Raw genomic sequence first — 15,832 nt, forward strand, 5'->3', positions numbered from 1 at the left:
AAAATGCTTGTGTCACATAATCCCACTACACCACTGGGATCCAGATCACACACTGTTTTGATGGAAATGTTAACAGAGGGATCACTTTACATCTGAGTTGTTTGCATGTGCCACACACTGGTGTATCAGTGACAAAGCTGCTAACACAGTGGAATGAAGTGGGCAAATTTCTCCTCTCCTAGAGGTGATGGTGTATTAAACTGTATTTTGAGTCAACATGCCTGAACAAATACGATTTATTAAGCTTTTCAGAAACACCACAGGCTTCATTCGGTGGAGGCAGCATTGGACAGGCAGATAAATGGTAGATATTACTACGTCAGGCTTATATTCCCCTTGACAGACAACAGCCGCTGGACACGGAGATGTGCTGATATTATGGGCTTTGAAAGAGTGAAAAAAAGAGATAAAGAGATTTCTCTGCCTTGGAGGAAATGGTTTGGGCTGAACAAAGTGCCTACCAGAAACTATAACTAAAACAAAAGAAAATGCAGCGGTCACTCTCAAATCAATAAGGCGTACTTGTAACCCATTTCTGCACTCTCGGAAAGCAAACATACAGTACATCATCCACTTAATAATCTCCAGTGCCCAGACCTCTCTCCACATTTTATTTGACTTTGTGTTAGTGCTGAGCCAGTGCCATAGGCAAGGTCTGACTCAAGCTATTTGTCAGAGTGAACAAAGGAGGTAAAACCGTCACAAGAGGGCAGATGCTTCTGTTTCTGCAGCTGGTCACAGTGACCCTGCCGTCCACCCGCTGCTTCTCCCAAAAGTACTGAAGCAGCAATGTTCTTTTGGGAGAAGCAGCAGGTGGATGGCTGGACAAACATTTCTGTGACATGACAATTCAGGCTTCAGACAGGTCTGTAATGGGCAGCCTGTTTGCCCTATGAAGACTTCTAACGAATGAAAAGGCTCAACATCAACAACAGCAGGTGTTCTGATTAGTGGGTGCCAGCAAAGATTTCAAGAGAATACATGAATTATCTCAGGTTATAATCATTAATGTTGTAGGAAGTTCTTTGATATTAGCCATATCCCATCTTATGAATTCCAAATGATACCAGTAAAAAAAAAAAAGTGGGTATTAAAGTGTACCCACATGGGAAGTGTTGTGTGAACTGGCGTGATGACCAAACGCGGATGAAAATCAGTGACATTCTATGCCCAACTCTGAGGTAAGCAATTAAAGTAACTAAATTAAGAGCACAAGATACGAGTGATTGACACATGACAGAAGAGCATTAGAGGGTTACCTAGGCAACTGGAACCTGGAATGTGCGTTAGTAACCAATTGTCAGCTTCATAGTGATGTGAAAAAAATTGAATCGCTACCTGTGTGAAAGCGACTTTGTGATGGTCTGCACACATGGAAGCTTTGCTTCAATCAGTCATGTCCTACAGAATAATTTGAAAGATGCTAACAATGGACATACACCCACTGGTAATTTAATGTATTAAGAATTAGCATAAGTGTCCAGTTTTAACATTCTTAGGGTTTTAGGGCTGTGTACACTGATATACATTGATTGAGGAATAGTTTACAATTTTAAGTCATCCCTCTGGACCAAAGAACCACAAAGAAGAACTTTTTTTTCCCTCCAGTGTGTTTCAATCAATTTGTGTTCACAATCTGTTTGTAATTTGCTCCTGATGAACTAAAACAGCTGCTCAGTTGGTGCCCTTGACTGTTTGTACAGTTATTTTCTGCAGATCATAGAAAGCGCAGATGCAATTTAGTGGTGGGATTTGTCCAGGATCACCAAGCTCCCTAATGAAGTTGTGGCTGTAGGAACAGCAAAGTAAAGACAGCTGATAACGAAAACTCTGAGGAAGGAGGAAAGATGAAGCTGATATAGCTAATATCTCACTAACACTGCACCTAACTGTTAAGATCTTATCAGAATCATTCACATCCCAGCGTGACTAGATATCCTGTTCCAAGTCTCCCCAGTCTCACCTGAAGAAAGACAACAGTGGTTGATTTTTGACTACAGATTAAACGACATCTTGTTTGGATGATAAAAGGCCACTCACCTAAACACATTTTCCGTGTCTCCACAGGCCATTGTACAATAAAAATGACTCTCTTCTCATTAATTATGAGGCATTCATTAAATTCACATCCAACTTTCAATAACCGTTTGTTTCTCATTTCAAACCAACAGTCAAAGTGGTTCTTTTTACTCGCAGGTTACAAGTCTGCCGTAACCAACGAGAGTGAATTTTTTAACAATGACAGCAAAAAACCTTAGAGTGCTTAAGAAAGCCAACCCATGATCCTTCCCTACAGTATATATAAGAAAATTTTAAGCAAAACTTTCCCATTATATTGCTGCATAATGATGTGGTTATTACTATAGCTATGATCTTACCACGAATATGCTTTATTTATTTATTTCTCTGTCATCTATAAAATTAAAAGCTTAGGTTCTTTTTCAACCACAGCCTTCCTCTGTTACACCGTGCTTCAAAGACACGTTTTTCCGCTCCAAAATGGTCCCGCATAGGTTGTGTGAACCTGGCACATCCAGCTGAATGCACAGAACTACTTATCTCCTCCAATTATCTACACCACGTTCCTCCAAATTCACATGCTGACAAACACAGACCGCTAATGACGAGACAAAGCACGCGTCCAGACTGCTGTGTCTGTTCACACAAGACTTTAGACACCTAAAAGAGGTGCGAGGGATGTTTTTCTCTCTCTCTCTTCTTCTACTTGTCTCTAAAGTGCAACGTGGGATCATTATCTCTTCACTCAGCTGATTTTGGACTCTGTGAAATGTGTGTTTCACCCGGGGCCTAATGACAGATAATACCACTATCTGTATCCTACGCACAGACACACTAACCTGTGTGTCTGTGCGTAGGAGCATGCATGCGCTGATGTGTGAAACGTGTGCATCCTCTGACAAGAGGATGTGTGAACATGATGAAAGCAGAGCAAAGGAATGCTAATAAGAGATGTGCCTGTGAATGCACACATGATGGCTAAAAAATGTTTACATAATGCATGAATCACCAGTCTTTCACACATACTAATAACCAAGAAGAGAGGTTTCCAAACTGAAACATATATACGGTACTTAACTGGCAGTAGGTGCTGCATCTCGTAAAAACAAAAAAGCACAAGGAAGTGTTGTCTTCTTTAAGTTCAGTTTCCTTTTATAGTTAATGTCGTGCAGGCACTTGTGGAGATTCTGGGGAAAACACAATAGAACAAGAAAAGTTTCCAGTGACCTTAATCAGAATCAGAATCAGAATCAGAATACTTTATTGATCCCTGGGGGAAATTATTTTTTGTTACAGTGCTCCATTTTAAACCAACATTAAGACAAGACAGACAATACACTAACTAAGAATAGTACAATATATACATATATATACATACATACATACATAAGTCACTTATAAATAAATATTTGGAAAAGAAACATGTGTAGTTGTAGCAGCAAACAGTGTGTTAAGTGGATGCGTTGTACAGGGAGATGGCCACAGGCAGGAATGATTTCCTGTGTCGTTCAGTGGTGCTTTTCGGTAATCTCAGTCTCTCACTGAACGAGCTCCTGTGACTGACCAACATGTCATGGAGTGGGTGGGAGGTGTTATCCAACATTGTCTTTATCTTGGACAGCATCCGCCTCTCCGACACCACCTTGAGGGAGTCCAGCTCCATCCCCACAACATTGCTGGCCTTACGGATCAGTTTATTAAGTCTGTTGGCATCTGCGACCCTCAGCCTGCTCCCCCAGCATGCAACAGCATAGAGGATCGCACTGGCCACCACAGACTCATAGAAAATCCTCAGCATTTTCTGGCAGATGTTGAAGGACCTCAGTCGCCTCAAAAAATAGAGACGACTCTGGCCCTTCCTGTAAAGTGCTGTGGTGTTTTTAGCCCAGTCCAGTTTATTGTCAATGTGTACTCCAAGGTATTTATAGTCCTCCACAATGTCAACACTGACCCCCTGGATTGAAACAGGGGTCAAGTGTTTCCTGGTCTTCCTGAAGTCCACGATCAGTTCCTTGGTCTTTGCCACGTTGAGCTGCAGATGATTCTGCTCACACCACGTGACAAAGGAGTCGACCACAGCCCGGTACTCTGTCTCATCATCCCTGCTGATGCATCCAACCACCGCAGAGTCATCAGAAAACTTCTGAAGATGGCAGGTCTCTGTGCAGTGGCTGAAGTCTGTGGTGTAGAGGGTGAAGAGGAAGGGGGAGAGGACAGTCCCCTGTGGTGCCCCTGTGTTGCTAATCACCTTGTCAGACACACACTGTGGGAGACGTACATATTGTGGTCTTCCTGTCAGGTAATCAACAATCCAGGACACCAGAGAAGCATCCACCTGCATCGCTGCTAACTTATCACCCAGGAGGGTCGGCCTGATGGTATTGAAAGCACTAGAAAAGTCAAAAAACATGACCCTCACAGTGCTCGCCGGCTGGTCCAGATGGGTGTAGACACGATTGAGCAGGTAGATGATGGCGTCCTCTGTTCCGAGACGAGGCTGATAAGCGAACTGAAGGGGATCCAGATGTGGTCTTACTATGGGTCGCAGCTGGTCCAGGATGAGCCTTTCCAGGGTCTTCATGATGTGGGAGGTCAGTGCCACGGGCCTGTAATCCTGGGGGCCACTGGGACGAGGCGTCTTTGGTACAGGGACGAGGCATGATGTCTTCCACATCACCGGGACCCTCTGCAGACTCAGACTCAGCATAAACAGTTTATGAAAGACTCCACACAGCTGGGGGGCACAGGCCTTGAGGACAAGGGGACTCACTCCGTCTGGTCCAGCAGACTTGCCTGAGTGAAGTCTCCTCATTTGCATCTCAACCTGGTATTGAGTGAAGGTGATGGGTGGGGGAGGGGTGTCAGGAATCTCACAGGAGGCAACATGTGAAGAGAGAGGCTGGCACAGTGGTGTGGCTCTGGATTCCAGGCTGACTGCAGGTGAGGTTGTGGGGGTGGGAGCAGACACTGTGGTGTCGAATCTATTGAAAAACAGATTCAACTCGTCGGCTCTATTCTCACCTCCCTCAGCTCCCCTGCTGTTGGTTGGCCTGAATCCAGTGATGGTCTTCATGCCCCTCCACACCTCTCTCATGCTGTTCTGCTGGAGTTTCCACTCCAGCTTCCTCCTGTAATTGTCCTTAGCCTCTCTGATCTTGTCCTTTAGATCACCTTATTTTCAGACAGGGTAAAAAACAAAAATCTGAGGATATTTCAGCCTAATAAACGTAAACATGATCAAAGGCACGGAGGCTAAAGCTTATAGAAGACTGACATTAATCTCAAGCACGGATATTTATGCCAGTAGAAGAAATTAGGAAAATGTACCGGTACATAATTTAAAAAAACAAATGCAAAATGAACTTAAATTGCAGGAACTGAAACAGTCATATTAACGTGAAACTGCTATGTGAACCTTCAGTATTTCAGCCACCTTCTACTTTAACTACAATAATTGCTTGGCAATATTGTATCGATACAGGAAAACCAAATATTGCTTTTCTATTAAATAAATTAAAATAACCTGGGAATAATATGAACAAGAGGATTCATCTCATGGATCACCATCTAATCTGCAATCATTCTCAGAGTGAGCTCAGCCAATCAGGAAGCTCTGTGAAGGTATGTCATTTCCTTGTTACCTGGAAGCAGGAGCTGAAAGTTTACCATCAGTGCTTGAGCTAAGCTACCGGTGCTAAAGCAGCTGGTCATGAATGAATCAACTTTTGAGTACTCTCTGCGGGGTTTTAAAAATGATGAAATCTTTATATCACTAGCTTAATCGCTTGTTCTTATTATCAGCATAGCAGCAATGTATTCATGTTTAATATATATTATTAGCTCACTGATACAGTCACTACCCAATTTACATATTTTATGGAGTTTCCTGATTTTCTAATGGCTAACTCGAAATTTTGAGTTATTTTCTCAAAATGTTGCCTTGTTTCAAGTTGCACAAGTTGTTCAAGTTAGTGTATGAGGTTTGACTCACTTTTGGAGCCAGCCTCAAGTGGCCACAAGAGGAAGTACAGTTTGGTCAAGCCGACATTCTTTTGTTCACAAACAGACTGAAGATGCATTTTCTGACACAGCACATTTATGTGCTCATAACATAGTCTAATGTTCAAATATGAAAAACTGATTTTAACCAAAAACCCTCGAGCACTATAGAGTGTGTGTCTGTTTTTTAAACACATTTTGGAAAATAAAATCTATTCAGTACTCTCAAGATGATTAAATTTGGTTGAAAATTGCATGAGCTGGGTAAATTAGCACCTGCCACAAGCCAAATTCCAGTAAAATATTTAAGTGGTTAGTATATTCCATTCATAAAATGAAAATCAGAAGTAATTATTTTGTCACTGGATGTTACATTTTCACATTTTATGATGTTAATTTCTCACCCTAGTCCTCAGAAAGATGTAAGCTGATGGGTTCCCAGAATGGGCATCAAATAACACCCTAGGCAGATGACCAGTACATCATAGGTCCAACACATCAAGACAGTGATTAGCAATGTGGCATCACAGCCAAAAGGTCCTGGGTTTGAATCTACAGCCCGGCTGTCCCCCATCACTGTGAATGTTGATGTTCTCCCCATCCCTGTGTGGGTTCTGTCTAGATACCATGACTTCTTCCCACAGTACAAAGACACGCACATTACATTAACTGGTGATGCCAAATTGGCTGTAGGTGTGAATATGAGTGTGAAAGTTTAGCTCAAATTCAAAACTAGGGATTTTTGTCGAATGAGCTTTAAAGAGATTTACACTAGACAAAGTGGGTAATTAATGAAATGCTGGATATGTGATTTTCCTTCAAGATTCGATTTGATTTCAGACTGTCCATTTCACATAGAATATCCAGATAAAATTTTTACTTTTCACTGTTTTGATATAAACATAAACCTGCAAATTTCATTAGTGAGGAAAGTGTTGTGCATTTCTTTACGCCTTTGATGTGATGGTGATGAATGATTCATGAGACACTGGTTTGTGACAGCAGAGATGAGAAAAGTGAGAGGAAGCTAAGGAGAACCCCTTGTCATATTTCTTCTTTAGTGTCATTTATGAAAATGTGTGTTCAGAGAATGCGAGTCATGAATGTGAGTTGATGAAGTCAAGGCCACGTTACGGCGGCGGCACCCATCAGAGTAAACTTGGAGCTGTCAGTCAAGAATCAGGATTTATTAACCCAGAGACAAGTAGTTAAGTGATAAAACTGACAGTCCTGTGCGGTCCATCCATCTGAGTTTGTGACACACTGATATTTGCTCAAGGCCAATGCCCCTGAATCTCTGGCTCCCTAAACACACGCTCATTTATCACAGGGTCCTGTCATCACTGTAGATCATGTGTAGCTGGTCCAAGAATCTGTCAAACTCTGCTAAGATCATTGTGTTCGGTCACCGCATTGTTGTGGGTCCTAGTTTGTATAAGAAGAGAACTTCAATTTACTGGTTGAAGATTTAAACCTTGCTGTAAAGAATCACTTGAGCAAAGTGTGAGAATCCCAACATACTAGAAGAATAAAGTGATGTTAAACCTAACTCAGGGCCAGATGTATTCTTTTCAGATTTCTAAAACTCTCAAGGATCTCAAAAGTTTGATTAGCCAGATTTAAAATCCCATCATTAGCTATGAGCGGAGTGGCTCCATAGTGTCATGGTTAATACATTCAGCTTACAAGCAAATATTCTTGTGAGCACTCCCAGCGGGGGAGGGATGTGTGTCAGGAAGGCCATCTTGCATCAAATTTGCGTGAAATCAAATATGCAGACTCATCATGTGACATTTAGAGCAAGAAAAGGAATTTCAGTGCATTCTTATTTAATTTGGACGTAAAATCAATCTTTGCACAAAAGGATATTAGACATGGTAATGAAGACAGCAAAAAACAGAAAAGTTCTCATAAGAAGATTGGAAGATTGTTCGTGAGTAAAAATCCTTTCTCCAAGGACACTGGCTTTGTTTGTTGGACCTTGATAGTTTTGCGATATAGTTTTTTCACTTAAAACATCGTTGAAGGGTAAATATGTAGGCCTCCACATTATATTTAAAAAACAAACAAACAAAAAGAAGTCTCTCTTTTTGTTTTAACTTGCTTTTTGTTAAGCTTGTGGTTAGGATTAGGAAAAAAGAAATTGGGTTAACCCCAAATAATAACCCCATGTTACAAAGGTCTATTTCTATTTTGCTACACTGCCAAGTCACACCCTGACAACTTGACCCCAAAAACAAGATTTTCACAGTTTTTGTAAAAATACTACCCTTGTACCAACGCAGCTGTGACATTCTGCTCCAAGTCTGAGCTCATGCACTGTATCTCTCTCATTAGCTGATAGACATGTTGTACCTACATGCATTTCTTCACAGAAATTAGAATGTGGAACTCCTCAGTTACATAAAAGCCTTTCTACAGTACTTCTGGGTCATAGTTTATTATTTATAATGTACTGTTATAATACTTCTACTTGTTAGTTTTAATTAGTAAGCATGCAGTATTCCTTCTGTGTTTGGTGTTGTACGTATTTATTCTGCACGTACCGTACATTGTTTACCGGTCATTTATTACACCTACCCTGACTGTAATGCATTAACTTTAGGTTGATTTAATGGATGTCGCTGACAGCTGAATGTCATCTCTAACATGCATATTTTACGAAGAACAGGGACAACGTAATGTATTCATAATTCAGAAATAATTTAGCTTGCCACATGTATGCTTTGTCATCCTCACATTCCTTTGGACTGCAAATCATCTTCTGCAACCTACCACACTCAGAGCTGCCACTGTAATTAGATTAGATGCAGCATCGTGGCAAATGTGAGAGCGGTTGAAATGCCAAAACATAATCTGATATTGAACACCTTGGGATAAAGCTGAGTCAAAGCTAAAACTTTGAGATGTAAGAGAAATGTATATCTGACAAGCAATTTAACGATTCAGTAAACGAGGCTGAAGAAATAGCAGAGAAAGATGAGTGTGCACCGTCAGAGTACTGAAACTTTCAGTTCCATTCATTTTATGTTACTTCACTATATAATCAGTTTGAGAATAGCATCCCAGCAGCTGGCAAAGATTCAAAGACAAAAATCTACACCAAACAGCTGAGAAAACTCCCACTGTAACTACTGTGACCCCAAATTATGAATAGGCTAAAACTTATGCATTTTACATAATAATAATTAGCTGGTGACATAAATATTTCTCACTGATTAAAATCTAGCATCATCTCATTTGAATTGTTTTCATCCTTCCCTCTCATGCATACTAATCCTTCTTCCAGAAGCAAGCAGAGAATTGTTTGTAATAATCATAAAATCTGTCAGAGGCGCAGACAGCCACGGTTATAAATGCGTCTCTCTGAGATGAGATAATGAGTAGCAAACATTGTTTCATTTAGGAAAAATCATATAAGAATATGATCAGTAACCTAATTCAGTTCAAGTTTAATGTGTAGAAAATAAGATTTCGCAGCAACACTTAAATAATTACAAATACATTATTACAAGACAAAGATTTAAGATGGCGGCGCGCACAGACGCAGCGGCCCGGAGCTCCTACACTTTTGCACTTTTGGTGGTACTGTGTATTATTTCACACAGTCTGGGGTTACTTCAATACAACAGAGATGATCTACTACAACTAAGCCGTGGAGATCTTCAACTAACATCCGAGTAGCTCATCCCCCCGGAGATCGTTAAGCAACCCCCGGGGCTACCCGCAACAGCAAGCCGCAGGAGGAGACGTTGCGAGCGGAGGCAGAAGAGAGGCAAGCGGGGAGGCCTGTGGGCACGGCTAAAGACTAGTCCGTTTAAACCACCTCTCCCGATCATATTCCTCTCCAACGCCCGTTCAATCCGTTACAAACTGGATGAAATACGACTGCAGATCGCCACTCGACGGACTTTTAATAACTGTTCGTGCATGATTTTCACTGAAACCTGGCTGGACAGCGCCATTCCCGATGCGGCTATCGATCTAGCAGGCCGCACCGCCTATCGAGCCGACAGGTCTGCGGACTCGGGTAAGAAGACTGGCGGGGGGCTGTGCATCTATATTAACAACCTTTGGTGCACGAACGTCACGGTAACGGAAAAACTGTGCAGTACAGAGGTAGAACTGTTGGTGTTAAAGTGCCGTCCATTCTATCTCCCTCGGGAATTTTCTGCCGTTTACATCTGCGCTGTTTACATTCCACCAGATGCTAATGCTAAGCTAGCGTTAGCACAATTGAGCAGCAGCATCAATAACAGCCTGGTAGCACACCCGGACAGTGTCTTTATTGCGGCTGGGGATTTTAACCACGCGGACCTGAAATCTGTACTTCACAATTTCCACCGTAATGTGAAGTGTGCTACCAGAGGAGATAGAACGTTGGACCAGGTGTACACCAACATGGCGAATGCGTACAGAGCCCAGGCTTATCCCCACCTGGGTCTGTCAGACCATCTCTCCCTTCTGCTACACCCAATATACACACAAAAGATCAAGAGCACTGGGATTACAACCAAAACCGTGAGAACATGGCCGCAGGACGCTATTCCGATGCTTCAGGACTGTTTCCACTGCACAGACTGGGATGTATTCAAGGTGCAGGACACTGACAATCGTGTCGCATTGGACAGTTACACCTCCACTGTCTTGGACTACATCTGTTTCTGTGTGGACAATGTAACAACTTGGAAACGATTCCGTGTGTTCCCTAATAATCCACCCTGGATGACACACGGAGTTCAACAACTTATTCGAACAAGGAACAACGCTTTCAAATCCGGGGACCAGGAGGCATACAGTGCTGCCAGGGCCAACCTGAGAAGAGGCATCAAGACTGCCAAGCAGCAGCACAGGAGGCGTATCGAGGCCAGGTTTGAGAACAACACAAACCCAAGGCAGGTCTGGGAGGGCATCAGGGCTATCACGGACTACAAAAGAAGAACACCATCACCCTCAGCCGACAGTTCTACTCTGGCTGAGGATCTAAATCTCTTTTATGCCCGTTTTGACAGGGAGAACACCGACCCTGTCCTGTCCCCTCTCCCCTCAACCGACCCTGCTCCGGTCCTGAGCACTCATGAGCTGAGGCGTGTGTTCCGGAGCATTAACACCAGGAAGGCGGCCGGGCCGGATGGAGTGCTGGGCCGGGTGCTAAAAGACTGTGCTGCGGACCTGGCGGACGTCTTCACCTCTATATATAACACCTCGTTGTCCTGTTCACTGGTACCATCCTGTTTCAAAGCAGCAACCATCGTTCCCATCCCAAAACAGTCAAATGTCACATGTCTGAACGATTTCAGACCTGTGGCACTCACCCCCATTCCCGCCAAATGCCTGGAGAGACTGGTCATTAAACACATCAGAGTTGCTTTTCCACCATCCCTGGACTCGCACCAGTTTGCATACAGGGAGAACCGGTCAACCGAGGATGCGATCGCCACAGTGCTGCACACATTACTGAAGCACTTGGAACACAGGAACACCTATGCACGGCTCCTCTTTGTAGACTACAGCTCGGCTTTTAATACCATCCGGCCATACAAACTCCGTCCCAAACTCCACCAACTGGGACTTAACTCCTCTCTGTGCAACTGGATTGTGGACTTCCTCACTAACCGTAGACAGAGTGTCAGAGTGGGTAAGAACACCTCTTCCACCCTTGTGGTCAACACCGGTGCCCCTCAGGGGTGTGTTCTGAGCCCTCTGCTATACACTCTCTTCACCCATGACTGTATTTCCTCCTGCGCGTCCAATCTCATTGTTAAGTTTGCAGATGACACTACAGTGCTCGGACTTATATCCAACAATGATGAGACAAACTATAGGACAGAGGTGCAACAACTAGAGTCATGGTGCCACGACAATAACTTGGTCTTAAACACCAAAAAGACCAAGGAGATCATTGTAGATTTCCGGAAGAGGGGCCATAACAACCATCTGCCTCTCTTCATTGGCAGTGAGGCGGTGGAGAGGGTGAGCAGTTTTAAATTCTTGGGGGTAACTGTGACCGAGGACCTGTCCTGGGGCAACCATATCACCTCAGTTGTACGGAAGGCCCAACAGCGCCTCTACTACCTGAGGAGACTGCGGAGCGCACACATTCCCAGATCTCTGATGTTGAACTTCTACAACTGTGCCATCAGCAGCGTTCTGACGTATGGATTTCTAGTGTGGTTCCCCAGCTGCACCAAGGCCGATCAGCAAGCACTCCAGCGGGTGGTGAAAGAAGCTGGCAGAATTATTGGAACAAGTCTGCCAGAGATCAGTAATATCTTCCCCACTCGCTGTCTGAGGAGGGTGCACAGTATCCTGCGGGACCAACATCACCCTGCGCGCCACCTTTTCCATCTGCTGCCCTCAGGGAGAAGGTACAGGTCTATACAGGCCAGAACATCCAGACTGGCCAACAGCCTGTATCCACAGGCTGTGAGGCTCCTGAACTCTCTGCCCCCCTCTCACGGACAATAACCATATCCAACTTCTTAATAGCAATGAACTGGTCTGCATTGGTGCATCATATCTTTATTCTCTTCCCCCTCCTGCCCCCCCCCCCCTCTTTCTTAAATAGATAACTATCATATCTGATATCATATCTCACAGTACAATAATATTGAATGGGTTGCATTGTTGTATTTTGTCATGTTTCTCAGGTCTTTGTCTGAATTTCTACGAACATTATTGCTAAGGATTGTCTTATTGCATTGGAGTCACACTGGGTTAAATATGTACACTTGGGTTTTAAGGGGTATTTATTTATTATTTTCTTCTTTTTTTTGGGTTGTATGGAAGCCCCAAACGCAATTTCATTGTTCTTGACAATGACAATAAATAAATAAATACTAAATACATGCAAAATTAATTTTTTCTTCATAAATAAAAGAAAATATAACAGTTATTGTTGCATCAATGTTGCATCCTGTCATGTTGTTGGCTTTTTGGTGTATTCGTTGGCTTCTGGTTTCCATGTTTACTTTTCCTAGTTCTAGGGTCACTGCTTGCTACAGCCCATTTAATTTTAATGATATAGGTACACTAACCGGTCCCTTTGTCTGGTACCCCTGTTCAGCTGCTGGTGAACGTCCAAACCGAGCATCAAGATGGTTGAAGAAATACGATTTAAGTGACTTTGAATGTGAAATTGTTGCTGATGCCAGACAGACTTGGTTTGAAGATTTCAGAAATTGCTAATTGCTAATTGCTAATAAAAAAATATCCAATGAGCAGCACTTCTCTGAGCCAAAATGCCATGATGATGCCAAAGATCAGAGCAGAATAGCCAGACTGACAAGCTGATAGGAGGCCAAAAGCAACTCAAATAACCACTGTTACAAAGGTGTGCAGAAGATTATCTGTAAACGCACAACATGTCGAACCCTGAAGAACTACAGCAGCCGCAGAAGACCACAGCGAGTGCCAAGTGCTAAGAAAAGGAAAACTAAGGCTATAATGTGCACAGGCTCACTAAATTTGTCAATATGATCCGAACTCTCAGAGTAATGCTTCCAGTACCTTGTTGAATCAATACCATGAAAGTTAAAGTAGTTCTGAAGGCAAAGTGGGGTCCAAACTGATACTAGCAGTGATTGGTGAGTGTATATTCCAAAGATTTTCCTTGGGCTTGTTCCTTTTGTTGTTGTACTTCCTTTGTCTATCCACATGTTTACATTGTGTTCACATGCTCAAAAAATTAAGTGAACCTTCAGACATTGAATCTTATTGAATGGAATTTTAAAGTTTTAAATCTCTACTAACATATATTGTGCACTTTGTTAAAAAAAACAGGAAAAGGTCAGTGGTAACCAAAATAAGCATTAACCCTTTGAGGATTGGTTTTTAAAGGGGGATATACTTAATTTATCCCAAATTTAGGAAATTACTAATATTATCAAGTTTTGAAGTATGTCCTCCCAACAGGAAGTCTTATATCCTCTCCTGTGTCAACAGACCTTACTAAAAATGTATTTGTGTGTAACGATGAATCCCTGCCAACTATAAAAGTGCTGATCATTAGTATATGGACTAATCTACTTGTGCATTACTAGTTCAGGAACCAATACAATGAGACACAAGAAAGAAAGGCAGATGAACGCTGTAAAATAAAATCTTTTGTTGATAGTTCTATAAACTCCTCAGGGTAGAGGCAGTAGCATGAAGCCATAATGAAGTATGGAGTTAAATATGGAGGTTAAGGCAGTTGGTGTAACTGTCATATAAGTTATGCACCCAATCTGTCTTTAACGCACAAATGTACAAAGATGAAATGGCTTCAGGTGTATAGCAACAGCTTAAGAGAAGTCCACGCTGTGCTGTCTTTGCACTGTTGTAAATTTATCTGCTGGTAAAATCCAGTTTTTGGAATTAGCCTCTTGGTTATTTTCTCAAATGGGAAATACTAAAAACTTGCAAAACGATAATAATAAAAATGTCATGCTGTGACAAAAAAAGGCTTCCTCTTCACGCATATATGATTAACTAGTAGCTCCCAGTTATTCCAGCAAATGACAGACTTAATGTGATGAGCTGAATATTCAGTATTTCAAAAATGCAAAACAGGAACCATCAACAAGCTCGGCCAGCAATGACTTGTTTTTGTTTTTTTAGTATGTTCCTTTTGATTTCTATGCCGCATTACGTGAGTAGTTGGGAGTCCAATATTTCATCAGTAATTGAAGTCTGTGACGTTTTGCATTGTTTTGCCGTATTCTGTAACCTTTCCGGCACTGAGGAACCAGGGGTTTCAGTTTTCTGTCACTGCAGATGGGATGGAAGTTAAACGTGTATGCAGAGTATTGCTCCTCTGGTACTCAAAGGATTACAGTCACCTGCACATCTCAAGTAAAGGTCTGTTTCTCACTTGAAAACATTTTCGTAATGTAGACAGCTCTCTTGATATGCTGCCAAAATCTTATTGAATCTAAATTTGGTCAGAAAATATGCTTCACCGAGCTGCTACTTTTTTCTTTGCCCTTGGCCTAAATTATATGCGAATGTGCCAAGGATTGTACCTAGGACATGCATGAGCGAACACAAGGTTTTGCAGCAGCATGAAAGACTTATACCTGTCTTGTTCCCTAAATATTCCTGCAATGAGCACAAAGATGCTTTGATATTGTTAGAATTCTGCACCATACACAGGGGTCAGGCCCTCCCACCAGGGGAGGAAGCCACAGTTTCTGCTCAGTGCAGGAGCCCAGTGGAGATTTAATGCGTAGCGCATTTCTACATATTTCTTTTCCTTTTTCTTCTTTGATTTCTCTCTGGTCTCTGTTTTATTTTATTTGTAACCAGAATTTCCAGAACCTTATATTTGCATACTAAAGAAAACATTGTCTCTGTGAACTTATTTTTATCTGTTACTCTTAAAGAATGAACTGCGAAAATTCCTCAGTGATTGTGGTTCATTTTTTTTTAGAATTGAAGACGTGTGTAGGATGAGTGGTGAAACATCTTCCCGAACTCAAAGAACTCCGGTTGGCTTTATTGTACACGTCAACATGTACAAGTTATTATGTGACACATCCCACAGCTGCCACAGATTTGTCAGCGGCACAACTATAATGCAATTATTGCAATCCAGCACATTCTAAAATTGCTCTACTGGACTGAAATCTGGTGACAGTGAAAACCATTTCTGTACAGTGAACTCACTCTCATGTTCAAGAAGACAGTTTAAGAGTTAGATTAAATGTTTTCCTGCTGGAAGCAGCCATCAGAAGATGGGTATATGGTCATAAAGGGATGGACATGGTTACACAACAGTACTCATTAAAACGATACCCAACTGGTACTAAAGTATACCAAGAAAATATTCCCC

The 15,832-nt window shown here is 42.2% G+C and overlaps 2 protein-coding genes across 8 annotated transcripts in view; one reads left to right on the forward strand and one right to left on the reverse strand.

Moving 5' to 3' along the window:
• The window catches only part of LOC146695175 (uncharacterized), a 38,780-nt gene that overhangs the window by 5,467 nt on the left and 17,481 nt on the right, over positions 1-15,832 (reverse strand). The gene's annotated exons all lie outside the window — the stretch shown is intronic.
• The window catches only part of LOC146695176 (contactin-associated protein-like 4), an 89,304-nt gene that overhangs the window by 1,044 nt on the left and 72,428 nt on the right, over positions 1-15,832 (forward strand). The gene's annotated exons all lie outside the window — the stretch shown is intronic.

Source organism: Copadichromis virginalis, linkage group LG13 (assembly GCF_057382275.1).
Source record: "Copadichromis virginalis isolate Kocher_CV1m ecotype Utaka linkage group LG13, C_Virginalis_male_GT1.1, whole genome shotgun sequence".
NCBI classification, from domain to species: domain Eukaryota; kingdom Metazoa; phylum Chordata; class Actinopteri; order Cichliformes; family Cichlidae; genus Copadichromis; species Copadichromis virginalis.